At 38.7% G+C, this 18,050-nt stretch overlaps 1 protein-coding gene across 3 annotated transcripts in view; it reads left to right on the top strand.

Annotated features, from left to right (window-relative positions):
• Ctnna2 (catenin alpha 2) overlaps positions 1–18,050 on the top strand; it is a 1,136,313-nt gene that overhangs the window by 115,966 nt on the left and 1,002,297 nt on the right. The window lies entirely within an intron of this gene.

Below are 18,050 nucleotides of genomic sequence, written 5' to 3'. Positions count from 1 at the left end.
CATAATCATTACTTGTTTAGAAAAAAATATCTACCTGCATAACATTATTAATAATGTATGTACATTTTATGAAGGTTTTTTTTGTTTGTTTGTTTGTTTTGTTTTTCGAGACAGGGTTTCTCTGTGTAGCTTTGCTCCTTTCCTGGAACTCACTCTGTAGCCGAGGCTGGCCTCAAACTCGCAGAGATCCACCTGCCTCTGCCTCCTGATTAAATTTGCACAAGCTTCTGAAGTTTCTTTCATATGTAAACTGTTAATTTTAAGTTTTTCCTGGGCAGTGACTGCTCATCCACACCCTGAATCTGTGTTACACATCAGCCAGTTGTTTCATTCAGAAAGCAAATGTTGTGTTTTTCATATTTTTGATGCCAATATTCTGTACAAAATCATGATGAAATTGGATGTTTTTTCATGCTATTCATATTACCAAGCCTTCTTCTTTCATTAGATTATTGAGTAATCAAGTGCTTTCTTAAAACAGTCATAAATTCAGCTTTTGTGTGATTGTAAACAAATTTGATATAATTCATTTCTAAATGTCAGCATGATTTTTCTCCTTCTGATTTGATTATTCATATTTATCATGTTGTGTACCCATTAATTTTTCTCCCAGAATTTCTTTGAGTTTTGGAAAAATTAGATTTAAGTATTGTTAGCAAAGTTTAACCCTTCTTCGTAGAGTAATTGAGAGTCCATATTGCCTCTCTTTTTGTATTACACCATTGCACAATTTAATTTACAAGAGAATGATTGAGATTTATTATTCGGTTTCTGTCAGAAAAGTAGTATAATCTAGCATGCATGTGTAGTCACATGTTGGCTTTTGGTGGAGACTCCTCACAGGGGAGTGACTTTTGAGTATTGGGCAATGAAAACTGTCCCAATATATACAGCATTTTTTTTTTTTTGCATTTGATATTTGTGAAAATTTCTCCAGACCATGCTCTGGCTTTCTGCACTTCAAATTTTGTTTCAATTGTCTGTATGCATGCTTCTGTATGGCATACCCATATTTGCCTTTCACCTAGTCATAGTACCAAATGAGTTCATCAAAAGGGTAGAAGAAGAATTCCTGGAAGCCATTGCTATACCATGAAGCTGTGTGTCTGTGTGTAAATGTTTGTGTGTGTGTGTGTGTGTGTGTGTGTGTGCATGCGTTAGTGTGTATGTGTGGTGCTTGGTTTGTTATTTAATAATCGTTCAATAGCAGATACAAATATCCCATAATATCCTGTAAACATATGCCAACTTTACTTCCCTTTATATTCAGTTTATTTGGCTTTGTCATAATCTGATATGCTATGAAGGAAGCCCCCTGTGGCTGCATCAATGCTGTACATCAGAACTGGGATCAAGAGTTTTTGTTTTTTATATCTTGAAAATATTTTCTCTCTCTTCCTCTTTACAGAGCAGATTAGGTTACTCCCTCTGTAGTGTTCATACCTGAATTAAGAATCACGAGACATGGATGGGGAGATGGTTCAGCCCCACATAGTACCAACATAAAAAGCTGAACATGGATTCATGCTCACCTGTAATTCCAGCATACAGTAAAGTAGACACACAAGTATCACTGGGGCTTATTGGTTGTTAGCCTAGCTCCAGATTCAGTAAGAGATTCTGTCTCAGGAAATAGAGAGTGAAATAAAACTAAACATTTAATGTCCTTTCCTATGTTCCACATGCGCATAGTCTATGCACACCCAATAAATGATTGGCTTATACCACAAATAAAAAATACATATGTAAATTCAATAAAACAGAACTGTATTACCTGATTTCTAAATGTGTCTTTGATATGTTATAATAAATAATAATAATAATAATAATAATAATAATAATAATAATAATAAACAATGTTCTTGGCTTGTTTAGTAAAAGCCCTCCATTCCCGAATGATTGAGCCTATGTGGTTGAATGAGCAGTCTTAATCTGGGAAAGTATTAGAACATAATATTAACAGTCACTAGTCATAGATGTTGTGTCAAATGGGCCACTCTCCTTTAATTCACTTTTCAGTGTTTGAAGTTCTCATAGTGAGCAGTGCCATTATGTATGCTTGCAGCTAAATTAGGTCAGTGAAAACAAGTTAGAACTTTCTGCTGTAAAACCATCACCTCTCTTCTTTACCTTCTAGGCATTAACCCCCACCTCCTCCTTATTCACCTTTCTAACTTCATTTCATTGCCCTTTGCATTCCCCCAATTTGCTTCCATTTTTGCAGAGCATCTTTCAGTCTTGCTGTTATTATTTCTGAAAGGAGTTTATGTTCAGTCCTGCTCTTGAATGAGATTTATCTCACTAATAGAATTCTCAGTGGAGGGTTTCTCCTGCTCTGTAATCTGTAGCTGTGGCTCTGGTCTTTGCTGTTCTTATTTTCCCCTCCTCTCCCAGTCACAATGATTGTTTGCCTTTCATCTCCTATACTTTGTCTTCCCAGAATCCTCTGCCTCCGAGAGAAAATATTTTCAGTTCTTCAATCTTTTGTAAATTGAGTAAAATCTTCAGCCACTTATGCCTCAGGAAGTGTCTCACCAGTGATTTGGGGGTCAAGGACACCCTGTTGTGTATCTGTTAGAGGCACTCATTTTCTTCCAATTTGTCTTTCTTAGTTTCTAACATTTGATCGCTTCCTGTTGTTTCAAGGATGAGTTTTGCCCCGTGTATCTGTTCAATTTGCCACCTTTCCAGTTTGTCGATTATCTAGTCTGCTTTGTTAATGAAGAGACCTTTTGGATTTTAAGATTGATTTTTGGTTTTGTTTAACATACAGTTGTGTTTGACTCATAATTTTTATATTTAATGAACATCATTGCTACCTTTGAATTCCCAAGGATTTTAAACATATTTTACACAAATGTGGATCTGTGTATGTATAATAAGAGTTCAGGAAAATATTCTAGTGTTTCAGTGTTACTAAAGAGAAGTCTGGTGGGGAACAGAATGGTCTTGGATCTGTATGAGTCTGTCAGGGTCCTAGAATCCCCCTGTGCCTCTCCTTTTCATTCCAGAAAATTTCATTTTCTATTCGTAAAAAAAAATGCATGTCTCAAATCCCTTCTGACATCATATGAAAGATGTGTTGAAAATATTAAATAAGATGAAGTCAGAAAAATAATTTATTTTTCAAAATAGGAGATTTTTTTTTCAACTAGGCTACAGGAAACAAAACCCTCTTCATATCCATTTGATCAAAGCTAGGTCCAACAGTAAACACACATACCTAGATAAGCATGTCTTAGGTGGGCTTGAATCATTGGGCCAAAGCTGGGTTCCTATGCTCACTGAGACATGGTGAGCAGGATTATGCTCCCTGGAAACCAATAAACAAGGCCTGTGGAATGCTCGTTTAGAATTCCTTTTCCGAAGTTTCTATTTTGTTAGAATTTCTTTCAACATATTTTTCATTCACTATGAAATTTTTTTTTATTTTATAATTAACTTAATTTCACATATCAGCCACAGATTTCCCCCATCCTCCCTCCTCCCACTCCACAGCCCTCCCCCCCAATCTACCCCCCATTCCCACCTCCTCCAAGGAAAGGTCTTCCCTGGGGAGTCAGCCCAGCCTGGTGCACACTGCAGTTACACTGTCAGAGGGACCTGCATCTCTTTCTAGGACATGTGACTAAGGAACAAACTGTTTAGCCTTGACTACACTGGGCCCTGCTGACATTATTTATTACAGATTTTTAATTTTATTCCTTCCCTGATTTCCAAATTGTGATTTTCACTTCATACTTCAAGTTGTTTTGACATAAGGTTTGAATCTCAAGATTTTAAAATACCTGACTTGAAGCTCCTTAATAGGGCCAGTGAATGGCTGTCATTAAGACGGTGTTGGAATATAGCATCATATTTCAATAGGTATGGCATACAAAATACCCCTTCCGCTGTAGCTGCTCTGTTCACATTAAATGGCTCAGACAGGCTGTGCCTCTCACAATCTCTCTCACTTAAACCTGGACGTATCTCATGTGAGAGCTTGGAAATTTACTCAGTGATTTTGTGAAAACCAGATACGAGTTTTTTTTTTTTTTTTCCTCATTGCAGATAAGAGGTCTACAAAGAAAAGTATTAAAGATTTTCTTTATTGTTAATGACTCACTTTAAAGCTTTTCTGGTATTTAAATGACAGCCATCTGTATCCCATAATGTGAATGAGATTCTGCACTTTGTGATTTGTTATTTACCCATTAAAAGAAAGATTCTCAATGTGGTGTGCTTAGAACTCACTCTCTTATAGGCCTTGATCCTGTAGCTATAACAGCAAGATGTTTGTAGCCAAGAGTTTCAGGGAATATATTCCTGTTACAATGCAGCTTAGTCTTTATTAGCTTATTCCAATCCTAGACAGTTTTTTCATTTCCCTCCTCTTTGTATAATTTTGTATAACACCCCTTCAAGTGCTCAGGATACCTAAATCCTTGGCTGTTGTCTTCTGAAACTACTTTTGTTTTGTGGCATATATCTGTCGTGCTAATTTTGTATGTGGAAAACTCATACTTTAAGACACTGGCGGTATTACTGTGGGTATAAGACCTCTCACACTCCATGCTCATCACTGAAGTGTATCACCCCCAGTAGAATGTCTCTTGCTTATGAATAAAGACCAATGGTTTGTTCATGTCTGTATCTAGGATCCTCCTAACAGGATTCTAGGATAGGTAGATATGCCTGTTGAGTACCAAAGGATGAGAAAGAGGTGGATTTATACGAAATCTGAATCAAAAATCTTTTGGGTTTGTTTACCCTCAAGGAAGGACCTCATAGAAAAAAAAAACAGCTTAAACTCATGCAAAGGTTCAGGTCTTCAGTTTGAATGTCTGTGTTAGCCACATATTGTAGGCAGCCATTTTCACAGAAGCAGGGCCAGGGCATAGGTACAATCTAGGCTGGCACATACATCTCACACAGATTTTTTTGAGTCCAAGTAGAAAGTACAATCTTGTGTAGCATGAAGTAGTAGATCAGCCATGTGTGAGTAATGACCAGGTCTGAAGAATCACGTGTAGAAGCCACTTCCATAGAGCTTCTAGGTGTTGGGATTTTAAGCTTGGAACCCCTCTCTTTAGTGACCTTCTTACATAGGGAACTCATGGCATCCTCTCTACAGGATGGAAGGCTGTCTGAAGTTGCTAGTGACAGACAGAATGGTCTCAGCTTAACTCAGTTAATGGCTTTGTGTTTGGTACAACCCTAAACCACTTTTAAGGCTAGGGCCACAAAAGCCACATGAGGTCATGGAGTCACAATTCTTCTGGCTGTGTCTACCAAAACATATCACCTGTGTATGATATTGCAAGCCAAGGGACAAACATGGGCTATGTGATTCACCTTTGTCTCAGGATGAGACTGAAGGGTCTTTAGGACAATAGATGGATTTAAATTTATATGAACTCACAATTTCCTTAATGATACAGATGGATGCTGGTAGAAATAGGTACAATTATGTGTATACACAATTTTGTATAGACATAGTTCTTAGTTGTCTAATAACTGAAAGGATCTAGTAATCACATCTAGCACCCAAATGTGGTTTCTAAAAGTTCTCTTAAAGGAACCAAGCATCTTAGAGTAATGGCTGTTTAAAGGTAGAGACAGGAGTTAATGACCTCAGTCTCAACCATTTTGTCATTCCAGAAGGGAGATTACACATGAAAATACAATCATAGGGATGTGTGTCAAAGGGACATAAGTGGAACGTGCCAGCAGAAGGAGTTTCCTGCACACAAAGCTGGTCAAAGTGGAGTAGTAATATGAAATGGTTTTGAGTTGTAGCCTGAAATGTGGCTCCAGACATCCAGACTGACATAAAAACATGACTGAATAAATAGGCACAGAAAGAGAACAAACTTCTCATGCAAGGAAAATTTTAGTTCATGTAGTGAAACTCACTAGTCTGAGAAGAGTGGATTTCTCTAAAGATCACAGTAGAGAGTGGAGAGCAAAGATTCAGTTGCTATACCTATTCTTACAATATCCACTAGCCACTGAAGTTGAATGTATACAGTAAGAGTCGTTTTGATCATGACAGTGGCCCTTTATGTCCAAAGTTTTCTTCTCAGAATCATGTATAAGTATTTTTAGAATATATTTTATTTTTGATTATGTGTCTGTATGGGGCTATGTGCACAGGTATCAGCGAAGGCCAGAAGAGTGTGCTGGATCTCCTGGAGCTAGAGTTCAAGATGACTGTGAGCTGCCCATCATGGGTTCTTGGAAGTAAACTCTGATTCTCTGTAAGATCAGAGTGTTCTTAACCACTGAGCAATCTCTCTAACTCCAGCACCCCCAGTGTGTATGTATGTATGTATTATGTATGGGGGTGTTTTGCCAACCTGTGTTTCTGTGTACCATATGCATGCCTGGTACCCTGGGAGAGCAGAAGACAACTTTGGATACTTTGGAACTGGAGTTACAGGATGTTTTGAGCCATCATATGGGTGCTGGAGATTGAACCCAAGTCCTGTGGAAGTGCAGCCAGAGTTCTTAACTTCTGAGTCATCTTTCTATCCCCTATACTCCTAGTTTAGTCAAGAGAAAATATCAGACTGATCTTATACCAAAGACGTACTACAACCTTCTGCAGCACCTCTCAACTCTGTTAAGGTCATCCAAAACAAGGAAAGAGTAAGAGCTTTTGTGCTGGAAGTGCCTCAAGAGATATGAACAATAAACGTAATGTGATACTTTGGAATGGAATCTGGTAATGAGTAGGACATTAGGATAAAGCCAAGGAGTCTGAAGTATATACTTCAAAGGTGTTTTAAATGATCATGTTATATGTATGAGTGTTTGCCTATGTATGTCTGTGTACTGTATGTGTGCAATACCTGTGGAGGCCAGAAGAGGGTATCAAGTAACCTAGATTTGGAATTACAGATACCAACTTCTTATTTTTTTTTTCCTCAGTGGATAAAGCAACTGAATGATAGTGGGTAAAAACCATTATGTTGCAGTCAGTGCTCTAGTTATAGCAAGCTGAATGCCAAACAAACACCTCCACATTCCAGGTTATTTCTGTGCAAGAGGTGTTCTCAGCCTTTTTTATGTAGAGAACCGTTCAGGGTGACTCAGAAACAGATATCTCCTCTTTCAAGATTGAGCCATTCTGTGACCTTAATGCCCTTTCTTTCCACCCTCCAGATTCAGAAGCAGGGTGGAGTGGCTGGAGATCATGATTGAGATTTCCAAGGGCTAGCTCTTCATTGGATTTGAATTCTCACACTCACTTACACATAAGGCTCAAATACAGTGTCTTGAATAATAGAAGAAAAGTAATTAGTGAGAAAGCTTCATCTTTTCTGAGAATAGCAACTATTTTAACTGGCCACGGATCCTATAACTCATCAGTAATTAATTATGATCCATGACTAACACGGGAGTTCAGCAAAAGAAATCACAAAATGTCCTCACTAGGTTGTTTTTGTTGGGAAATAACTAAAACAAGCCTTCCAGAAGATGACTGCATCTGATACTTGTTCATGAATCACAGTCTATCAACATTTTTGTTGCTGCAATGATAAGCCTTTGTTTGATTACTTGGGGCGAATAATGACATGTTTGCTAGTATTTGGGAGGAGACTGAACCTTTTTACCCAGTATACTTGACATTTCTGAGGCATGGATACTGATCCACCTTGTAAGCCATTGTGATTATTAAATTTCCCGGGAGGCTGGTTAGGGTTAACCTTGTGGACTGGAACATGCACACCTACAGAATCAAATAGTTCAGAGACTTTATCTGGCAGCATAGGGCCCTGAACAGTAAGCAGCATTGATCTTTCCAAGGATTTACTATAAGCCTATCTTTCAAAAATAAAGTGAACCAGAAATTTACATGAAGTTGACATAAAATGCCTTACCAGGATTGGAGCTTTGTGCATCAGCCTTTGATACCCAATACAGTGACTGGGAAAATTATCAACATTCTTGGACTACAGACATTTATTCTTAAATAACCCTTTTCCACCCTCTTATACATTTTTATAATGTGTAAGTATACTATTCTAGTAGTCCAAGCTGGGGTTATCCTTGGGGATTCCTGGCAACTTCCCTAGCACTGGATTTCTCTCTATCTCTATAATAATCATGATATCTCTTTCATTGCATTTCCAGTCCATCCCTGTTCCAACTCAATCATCCCATTCCCTTATCTTCTCATCCCCTGTTCCCTACCCTCCATTGCCTACCGCTCACCCCCCCCCCCATTTACTCATGGAGATCTCATCTCTATCCCCTTCCCAGGGTGATCCATGCATCCCTCTTAGGGTCCTCCTTGTTAGCTGGCTTCTCAGAGTTGTGGGTTGTTATCTGGTTATCCTTTGCTTTGCATAGTATCTACTTATGAGTGGGTACATACCATGTTTGTCCATCTGAATCTGGGTTTCTCACTCAGGATGATATTTTCTAGTTCCATCCATTTGTCTGCAAATTTCATGATGTCATTGTTTTTCTCTGCTGAGTAGTACTCCATTGTGTATATGTACTACATTTTCTTAATTCATTCTTTAGTTGAGGGGCATCTAGGTTGTTTCCAGGTTCTAGCTATGACAAATAATGCTGCTATGAACATAGTTGATGATGGGTCCCTGAGTATGACTGAGCATTCCTTGGGTATATGCCCAAGAGTGGTATAGCTGGTTCTTGAGGAAGATTGATTCCCAATTTTCTAAAAAACCGCCACACTGATTTCCAAAGCAGCTGTACTAGAAATAGTAGAGAGGGTGCCTGAACTGAACTGGCTTACCCCAGTGATCAGATCGGTGAATACCCTAACTGTCATCACAGAGCTTTTCTCCAGTGACTGATGGAAGCAGATGCAGAGATCAACAGCCAAACACCAGGCAGAGCTCCAGGAGTCCAGTCAAAGAGAGAGAAGGATTCTATGAGCAAGTGCATCAGGATCATGATGGGGAAACCTGCAGAGATGACCAAACCAAACTAGTGGGAACTCATGAAAGTTGGATCAGTGGCTGTGGAGCCTACATGGGACATGTCTAGGCCCTCTGCATGGCGAGACAACTGTGTAGCTTGATCTGCTTGGGGAGGGGCCCGGTGATAGAACTAGAATCAATCCCTGGTGTGTGAGTGGGCTTTTTGGAGTCTTCTACCTAGGGGTCACCTCTTGCAGCCTTGAGGCAGGGAAAAGGGCTTGGACTTGCCTCTACTGGATGTGCCTCCCAAGGAGAGGCCCTACCTTCTTGGAGGAGTAAGGAGTGTGTTGGGAAGGAGGAAGGCTAGCAGGGAGGGAGGAGGGAAGAGGGAGGATCTTTGATTGGTGTGTAAAATGAATGAAAAATTTTCCTAATAAAAAAAATCCAGGGCAAGCTGATATCACATGTCTATTATTGTTTTCTATGGCTATCACTTTTACATAACAAATTGAATTTAGGGCATGTATGGTAGTGTGTCCTGCAATCCCAGCACTCTGAAAGCTGAGTCAAGAGTATCATGATTTTGAGACCAGCAAACCCTGCCACTATTTTTTTTAATAGTAACTGAAAGAAAAATAAATTAGGGTTTCAACAGATAACTGAATTAGTCCATCAGACTTATTCTGAATAGAATTCCAAAATTACACTTCAGCCATTTTTTGAAAGAGTTCTTGAGCCAAGTAAAAGCACTCACGCTTCTTCCCCTTTTCTTTCTCTTCTTGTATTTTGATCATTTTTCTTGTACTATTTTTCAGGGGAACTCCCAAAAGATGTTTTTCTTTTTTCATAGCAAATGCAAGAGAAGCTCTGTGCAAGACTAGTTTTAAAAAAGGAAAAGATTCCTCCCTGATTTCTGGGGGAGGATCGACGATCTTAAATGGGAACAAGAGATTGGGGTTTAAGCCGGATATGAAAATAGCTGTCTTCGTTAAGTAAGGCTATGCAAACAGCTGTACATTTGGATAATAAGCAGGGAAAGATATTTGAATTTCATTAGGCTTTTTTTCTTCCTTCTACAGTTAGCAAATATCTCACCTTCTAAAATTACTTCAATTGTGATTCACCCACAATAAGCATGTAATTAAAATTGAAGAATGTTTACCAGGTAAGGGAAGTTGCTAAAAGGAACTTGGAAAAGGCTTTAGAAAATGTGGAGAGAAGGGCAACTCAGGGAGCTGGTTGGTATAGTTGTGAGATATTTTAGGTACTGTAATGTCAGGAAGATTTTAATCAAGTAGGTGTTGCTGGCTCTAGACTTGCAAACTAATTCACCAACACTGGTATGATTTAATTAACTCATTCATTATTGATTAATAACGTGACTTGGCTTTTGCACTGAAGCTGACCTGAATTATTGCTGGGGATACTGTCTTTTGTGCTGTTAGTTTATAATCTAAAAGAGGCAGTCAGCACAGCATGAAATTTACATGAATTTTGATGAGGATTGTGGACCAGTGTGGATATGTGTGTTTTTGATTGAGCCAAGGACTTCTGCCCTTCTGAGAGAAACATTAGTACTACTGTCTTGTTCTCTGTTTTTCTCTTAGGAGCTGGGCATACAAAAAGCTACAGTGAAGCACCAAGTCTCATCATCAGGGTAGTATGTGTGCTTGGTTGACGGCATACTATGAACCCCTAGATGCACAAGTTGTGACACAGAGGGCTCTTAAAATAAGTAAAAACTAAGTCTAGAAGGAAGGAGGATCCTGGTGCAGACTGGTGTATTTGGTGAGATAATCCATGCTTATTTTGATGCTAGTGTTCAAGGGTGGTAAGGGCTTTGGTTTTCCTAGATAGTAAGATTGGTGGTTGGACCTTCTCAAATGAGATGTTCAAGAGTAGAAAGAGCTTATGAAGGGCCCTGTAGTCATAATGGTGCCCAACAAATTCTTGTATGATTAATGTGTAAGGAAAGGTGATGTGGTATTTGCAATAATTGAGAATTGGAAAATTAGGACTTTTTACCAAAAAAAAATTTATTTATTTATTGATTTTGAGAGTGAGTGCACGTGTACGTGTGCGTGTGCGTGTGCGTGTGTGTGTGTGTGTGTGTGTGTGTGTGTGTGTGTTTGTGTATGTGTAGACATGAATACCATAGTACTTTTGTGGAGGTTTAAACAAGACTTGAGATAGTTCTCTCCTTCCACCATGTGGATCCTGGAGATGAAACTTAGGCTGCAGGTTGTCAGGTGCCTTTATTCTCTGAGACATCTTTCCAGCTCAGTCATTATGATTCTTAATAGTTTTATATAAGATGATTCCACATCTGAGAATATGGTAATGTTTGTGTAACTGGTGATGTGCACTGATCCTTCTTAGCTATGAAATTGCTGCATGAAGCTTGTCAAGAAAAACAGAATAAAATACAACAAAGGATCTGAAAAAGATTCAGTTGTTCCAACTATTTAGATGTACATCTGTGAGCTCTTGGAAAATGGTGTCTTTCTGGGGGTTGATATTAGAGGAAGGTGCTGGGATGGTTGTCCCAAGGCATTCATATACACTCAGAAGAAATCGAAAGTATCAGTGAAGAGACCATAGGCTGACTGCCTGATTGTCTTCTAGCTGAGTCTGCAGGAAAACAACGTGTGTCTTGGCCCCTTGCACAGTAGTACTGACACCTACCTGGCCTTCAGCCCAGATGACAGCATTTACATATACTGAGGACACTGCTTGTCTTCTTCATGGATTAATAGTTGGAGTACTGATGTCCATTCCAAACAGCTGGCGAGCCAGGCTACTAGGTTATGGAACCACCATAGATTCTTTTTATCACTTGGTCACGTTTTCAAAGAGTTCTGGACTCCATGAACTAAACGTGTGTTCTCTCTGGCACAGTCTAAATGAAAAGAAGCAATGAACTTGCATGTGTGCATTTTATGAGGGACATAAGAATTTCCCCTCTGTTTCAGCAGCAGTGTGTGAATAGTGGGAAGACAAATGTCCTGGAATAGCAGCAACCTTTTTTTTTTATCCAGGGGGTGAAGCCAGGGATCAATTCTTCAGGCGGAATTTTACATAAGTTGGCAAGCAGCCTTCTGAGGTGGCCCCATGTCTTCAGTACTATTAGAGTCTATACTAGGCCTGGGAATAGGAAGACTGTTGAGTGAGTAGCTCTCCTCAGACAGGGGCTTCTTGTCTTCTAAGATTACCACCCAAACAAGGATGGAGTCACAACTCTGTTTCAAATGATGTCCATGGCTTTTTGCCGTCGAAGAAAACATTGTGCCAAAGATACCAGTTTCTTCAAACCGTAAAAACCCATGCTTCTTAATTATCTCGGCAATGGCTGCTTGTATTTCTTTAAACCATAAAAGCATGCTATGCAAACAAGGAGTGAAGAGGCTTCCAGAGCTGTGAGAAAAGAGCTGTGGAAGGGTAGTCACTGGGAAGGCAGCTCTCCTCTCTCTCGGCACTGACTTAAGCAGTGTTTATGAAATGATTCTCTGCTGTAAATACATTTCCAAGCATGTGTGACAAATCGGGCGGAACCACACAATGCTGGCTCACTCTTCTGACTCTGGTTATATACTAACAGAAGACAGCACGAGTTAAATTCTTCCTTCATACATATGTGATCTGCCTACCTTTGTATATCTTGGCATCTCACCGTTGACTCCTACATTCTGTTGTCAGTATTAAATTAAAATTCCACTGTACTATATATCAACAGTGAATCTTTGGTGCTTCAGATGGTTTTGAAATTTTTCACCTGTGTAAGTTCTAGGTTAAGCGTTTCATCCACGATTGATTATGGGAATATTTACTGGTCACATATTACAAAAGTCTTAACCTTTATTGTCCAAGGTTCTTTATACTTACATGTTTTCGAAAGGCATTTTAGTATCTGCATTTTTGTACTGACCCTGTGGTAAAGGCCAAGGGTCATATAGTAGATAAAGATAAATTTCTTGACAATGGGCTGAATTTCTATTTTTCCTTTTTTGTAACCTACTTTAAAATAGAACATTTATGATTTAAAACCAATATTGAGGAAGTCCAATGGAAAATTTTTTGTATTTTGACTTGTTTCTTTCCTGACTCCCTGATATCCATTAACATTATTTCAAAAATTGTGAATTGCTCCAATACTCAGTTAACAATTATAAACAAATATTTTCTTTACCAAAATGTAATTAAAATGTAAATACCCATGATTTTTAAGGAACCAGTGACAATTCCCTTTATTTATTGTATTTTTAGTTTTCAGTGTTGAAGATGGAACCCAGGGCCTTGACCATGCTGTACAAGCTTGGTACCACGGAGTTATACCTCTAGCCCTAATAGTGCTTGTCAAAGCAGTGTAGGCCAAGTGCTTTTAGTTCCATGAATGCCTTCTCATTTCTGCCATGAGATCCTTCAGGCTGTTAAGATCTTTTTATCCTGGTGGAATTTTTCTCCCATAGCTTTTGGACGGCTTCGGACTCTTGCTTTTCTTCCCACCTTCAGAAGTTTCCTCATTAATTTTCCTTTTCCTCCCCAGTAGGTTTTTGGGGTTTTTTTATTCCTGTCTCCTAGGCCACAGCTTTGCTTCTCCTCACCTTCTTTTCTATTCTTCATAGTCTTGTTCCTTCAAGAGTTTTCTTTCAGAAATAGAACTCTGACTAGCCATACTTTCTGTGAAAGAAATAATAAAAGCCAACGTAACTTTACCAGTCACCTCACCTGATGCTTCAGAGGCACATAGTTTTTCTCACAGTTCATTGAGAACAAAGTCTTGACTTCTGCCTGCACTTTGTGTGACCTCTTCTGATACCTGACCTTCCCAGTTCTCCAGTCCCATCTTTCCTTATCTTTTCTGCTATACACCAGCCACATTGGCTTTCTGGCTGTTTTTCAAATGTCATAAGAATTCTCTTTTTTATAAATTTTGTCTAGAAGATAAATTTCTGAGTAGGCTTTTTTATACGAAAAGCATGAACGTTAAAATATTTAATAAAAATGTAAAAATAACTCAAAAGGCACAGTGCCAGCTTATGCTGAAAACATCTGTTTATGAGAAAGAACGAGGAACTCCTGTGTGGATGCTCTTGCAAGCATTTCCTTTCCTTCCAGACATTTTAAAATTGGTCCTATACTGGGCATCAATTTTTATTTAATATTATAAGGACATAACTTTAATTTAATTAATTATTTGCTTTAATTTCTGAAAACCTGGACCTCTAGCAGCATAGCATTGCCTTCTGGAGGTGGCATTGGTTGTTGGGTTTCTGGGGAGATACAACATACAATACACAAAGACACACACCAGGAAGAAAGCCCATGCCAGACAATGTTCATCTTGGTGATCTAATGAGTTCTTATTGGCGTTATTAAGAAGGTAATGTGGGTGAGGGGTTACTCACAAGGAGCAAGGGTGACTCATAAAAAGAAACTGAATGGCAGAGAACCCCACAACATGGGTGATGACTCATGAAAACCACAGCCCTTGGGCTCTCCCCACAACTTGCTGGTAGTAATACGGTCTGATTTCTTTGTGGATTAGATGATCAGTGTCTCCTCCCTCAGCCATTGTTGGCTCCAGTTTATACTATTGGGTAGGGGACACTCGGGAACATTGCAAGTTACTGTTATCATACACATGAACCTTTCTTTACCTCCTGCTGTCATGAGTCTCCTCCTTCCTCCCAGATGCAGTGTTAGAATGCAGAGGAAACTGCTGTGGCTTTGCTGCTGGTGATTACCTCCTGGCTGTAGCATCTGGCTACTATAGCTAGTGGCTGAGGGGGAATGTTGGAAAAGACAGGGTATCACATGGTTCAGACACAAGGACACTGAGACTGCTGTGAATAACCCAGGTGGGATGAGGAAGAATAGGAGGCAGGTGCTGAAGGTATGCATGGTTTTAACATACCTGTCTCATGGTACTGATGGAAAATAGCAGGAGGAGAGGTTGAAAATGGAGGCTGCTTAGTCACGATTATGTTTTGAACTTTCTGTATTTTGTGTTGCTTTGATATCTTAGGAACTTTCCAGTCTTGGACAGCATGCTCTTCCTAGAGCTAGCTGATTTGTAGAAAGGAAGAGTTTGGCTGAAAGTACATGTCTCATATACTGACCAGCCAGTCCACATTGCATATCCTGTCCACATCAGCTTCCTTCTTTATGTAGCTTTCCCATACCACAATACTGTTTTTGCTAACTCTGTGGCATCTCAGCACCAGACAGAGAAGTGTTATATCTATAGTTCTGAGTCCACTGGTTGCCATGGTGCTATGTGCAGTGAATGAATTAGTATGCCTTGGATATGACATGCAGTTATGTTAAGGATTATTGTATTGAGCATGGGTATTTTGCAGTGGTATCTGTGTTGGTTTGAGGGCATGGATATTTTTGTTCTGTGATACGGTGACTTTGAGTAGCTTTAGCCCTGTAGGGATTCATGATGGTCACCAGGAGAAATAAAGTGGGTGATGTTACCCCAGTGGATATTTGCTGGCATAAATTAGAGAGAGATACAAAGATTCTGTAAAGGGACAGATAGTATCATCAGCTTTGGAGGGAGGGTATAGTCTGTCACAAATATAAGTCTCTTGTGGAAGTACAAAATTAGTTTTAGACAGCATACACAAAATAAGAGTAGCTGTGTACTAATAAAACTTTATATTTTAAAGATACAGTACCATGCAGATGTAACTACCGGCCAGTTCTTTTCATTGTTACACAAAACCACTGATTTTAGCCTAAAGAATGCCAACTGACAAATAAGTATTAAATGCTAATAGTTAAAGGGATTTAACTACAAATAATAAGATATAATATCTATTGTTGCTAAGGGCTCACTGTGGCTTCAATGATGGCTAATCAAATCTATTATTGTTTTAGGAAATTCCATTACTTTCAGCTATTGTCATGACTGCCTCTTTGTCATATATACATGTAATACTGTCATACATACTTACAGTAGTGCAAGAGGAGTACAATATATGCATATATTCTCAAATAATGTATTTGCTCAAACTACCAAATATACTCCGTCTCAGGTCTCATTGAGTAACATTTCAAATCTAAGTTGAGATTTAAAAAAAGGGTTTAAAAAAGCCTACATATTTATCATAGAATAATGATTTCAATCTTTCTTGAGCTGGAGTGATCCAGACTCAGATTTAGAGTTAGACCACAGTTAGAATAGCCAATATTTGAATGAAGTATAGCACAATCTGTTTTTAAAGATAAGAAAGTGTATTGGCTAGGCATTGAAATGGAGTGGAGGAAGGGGTTTGTGATATACAGCATATGAGGCTTGAATTATAATTCTATTCTGGGTGTTATTAGAGGTGGTTTATTTCCCTCTGTTTCTTTACAAGGTAAGGAACTCTTTCATTAATTTATATCTTTTTAAACTATTTATTTATTTTTATAAATGTGCATATGAACTTGTTTTTGTCTAGCTAGCATCAGGTGCATACCTGGTGGATCACCTAGAACTAGGGTTACAAAAGTTGTGAGCTACCATATGGTTATTGAGAATGGAACTCTGGTCCCCTTCAAGAACAACAATTGCTCTTAAACACTGAACCATCTCTACATTCCTGTTAATTCAAATATTTATTGGGAGGAGAATAGAACACGGACCAAAATTCAATCCATTGATTACATCACTCAATATTGCTGGAGAAATAAGCAGTGCCCATCTCGCTAAAATCATAAATATTAGTGCATGAAAGAGAAGTGCACTTAAAAAATTCTTAATAGTCCATAAGGAACCTCTCAAATAAGTCCCAGGAAGTCATATATATGTGCATAACATCCATGTATGTACACTATCCATGTGTGCATGCCATCCTTGTGTGCATCCATCTGGCTTTTATTATAACTATTGAAAATAATTTGTGGAAAAATAGTTTCATTGAAATACTGAAATTATTTATTTTAATGCTAACAGGAATCCAGAAAATCAACTAGTACTTCTAGGTTCAAAATTCTCCTGCCCTCTGATTTCATATAGGCAGGTGATTTGCCCATACAAGCTCATGGGTGATGGGTAAAGAGAGATGTAACTAATACCTGATTTTCCTACCTCTGTATATATTGTAATCTACTTTACAGCATGACATTCCCATAACAAAATGACTGCTTAAAAGAAGTCATGCTTTCAGTAGGGATGGCTCTGAGTCAAATTCTGAAATTTCCTCCCTGCTCCCCAGGGAGGATTTTCTTTTTAACTTTGAGCTCCATAAGCTGACAGTATTAGAGTTAAACGAATATTCTTAGGTGAACCTCTGTGTCTTATATTTCCTTAGAGCAGTGTTCTCACCTATGGGTCGCAATCCTTTGAGTGTTGAATGATCCTTTCAAAGAAGTTGCATAAGACCATTAGAAAACACGCATTATGGTTTATAAAAGTAATAAAATAACAGATATGAAGTAGAAACAAAAATAATTTTATGGTTGGGGTCATCACAACATGAACAACTGTATGAAGGAGTCACAGCATTAGAAAGGTTGAGAATCACTGCTTTAGAAGTATCTGCCTATAATATGTTGTGGGGAAATTTGTTCAAGTGATTGATTTTGACTTCTCCCCTTAATGCCTGATCTTGGAAGTGGCTGATACCCTTATGCCCATCATTTCTGTTTATTACAAACAAATTAAATACACAGTCCTATCCTCATGGATCTCAGGATTCAGGTATGAAAGATAACAGAATCAACAACTAAAATAGGATGTGACTTATGGCCCCCCTATGGGAAGCATGATGTATTTTGTGAAAGAAGATGATCCTGGACAGGTCATGAAATGAGCAGACTTGGGGCTTGAATGATGATAGAGAATGAGGCAAGTAAAGAATCATGGATGGAGTTTCCTTGCAGGGTTAATGAAAAGTGGCTCATGGGCAAGGAAGACTGATGTTGGGAGAGCTGCTTGCAGGTCACTAAGTCTGGCATTCAGGAAGACTGAAGATGCAAGGTAAATGAGTATTGACTATGGAATCTGTCCTGGGGGGACAGCTAAAGGATCTTCAACTACATATTTAAACAATAAGAACCGTAAGAGACTTTATAAATAGTGCAGCACCATGTTGTAATTTGTGATTTAGGAAAGTCATTCTTGTTGGAGAAGAGAAAGAGGAGGCAGGATGGATAAGACTGAACATGACATGAGCAGCC

This window comes from Peromyscus eremicus, chromosome 3 (assembly GCF_949786415.1).
Source record: "Peromyscus eremicus chromosome 3, PerEre_H2_v1, whole genome shotgun sequence".
NCBI lineage: Eukaryota > Metazoa > Chordata > Mammalia > Rodentia > Cricetidae > Peromyscus > Peromyscus eremicus.
The sequence above is the reverse complement of the archived record's forward strand: the minus strand, read 5'-3'. Positions and strand labels throughout refer to the sequence as shown.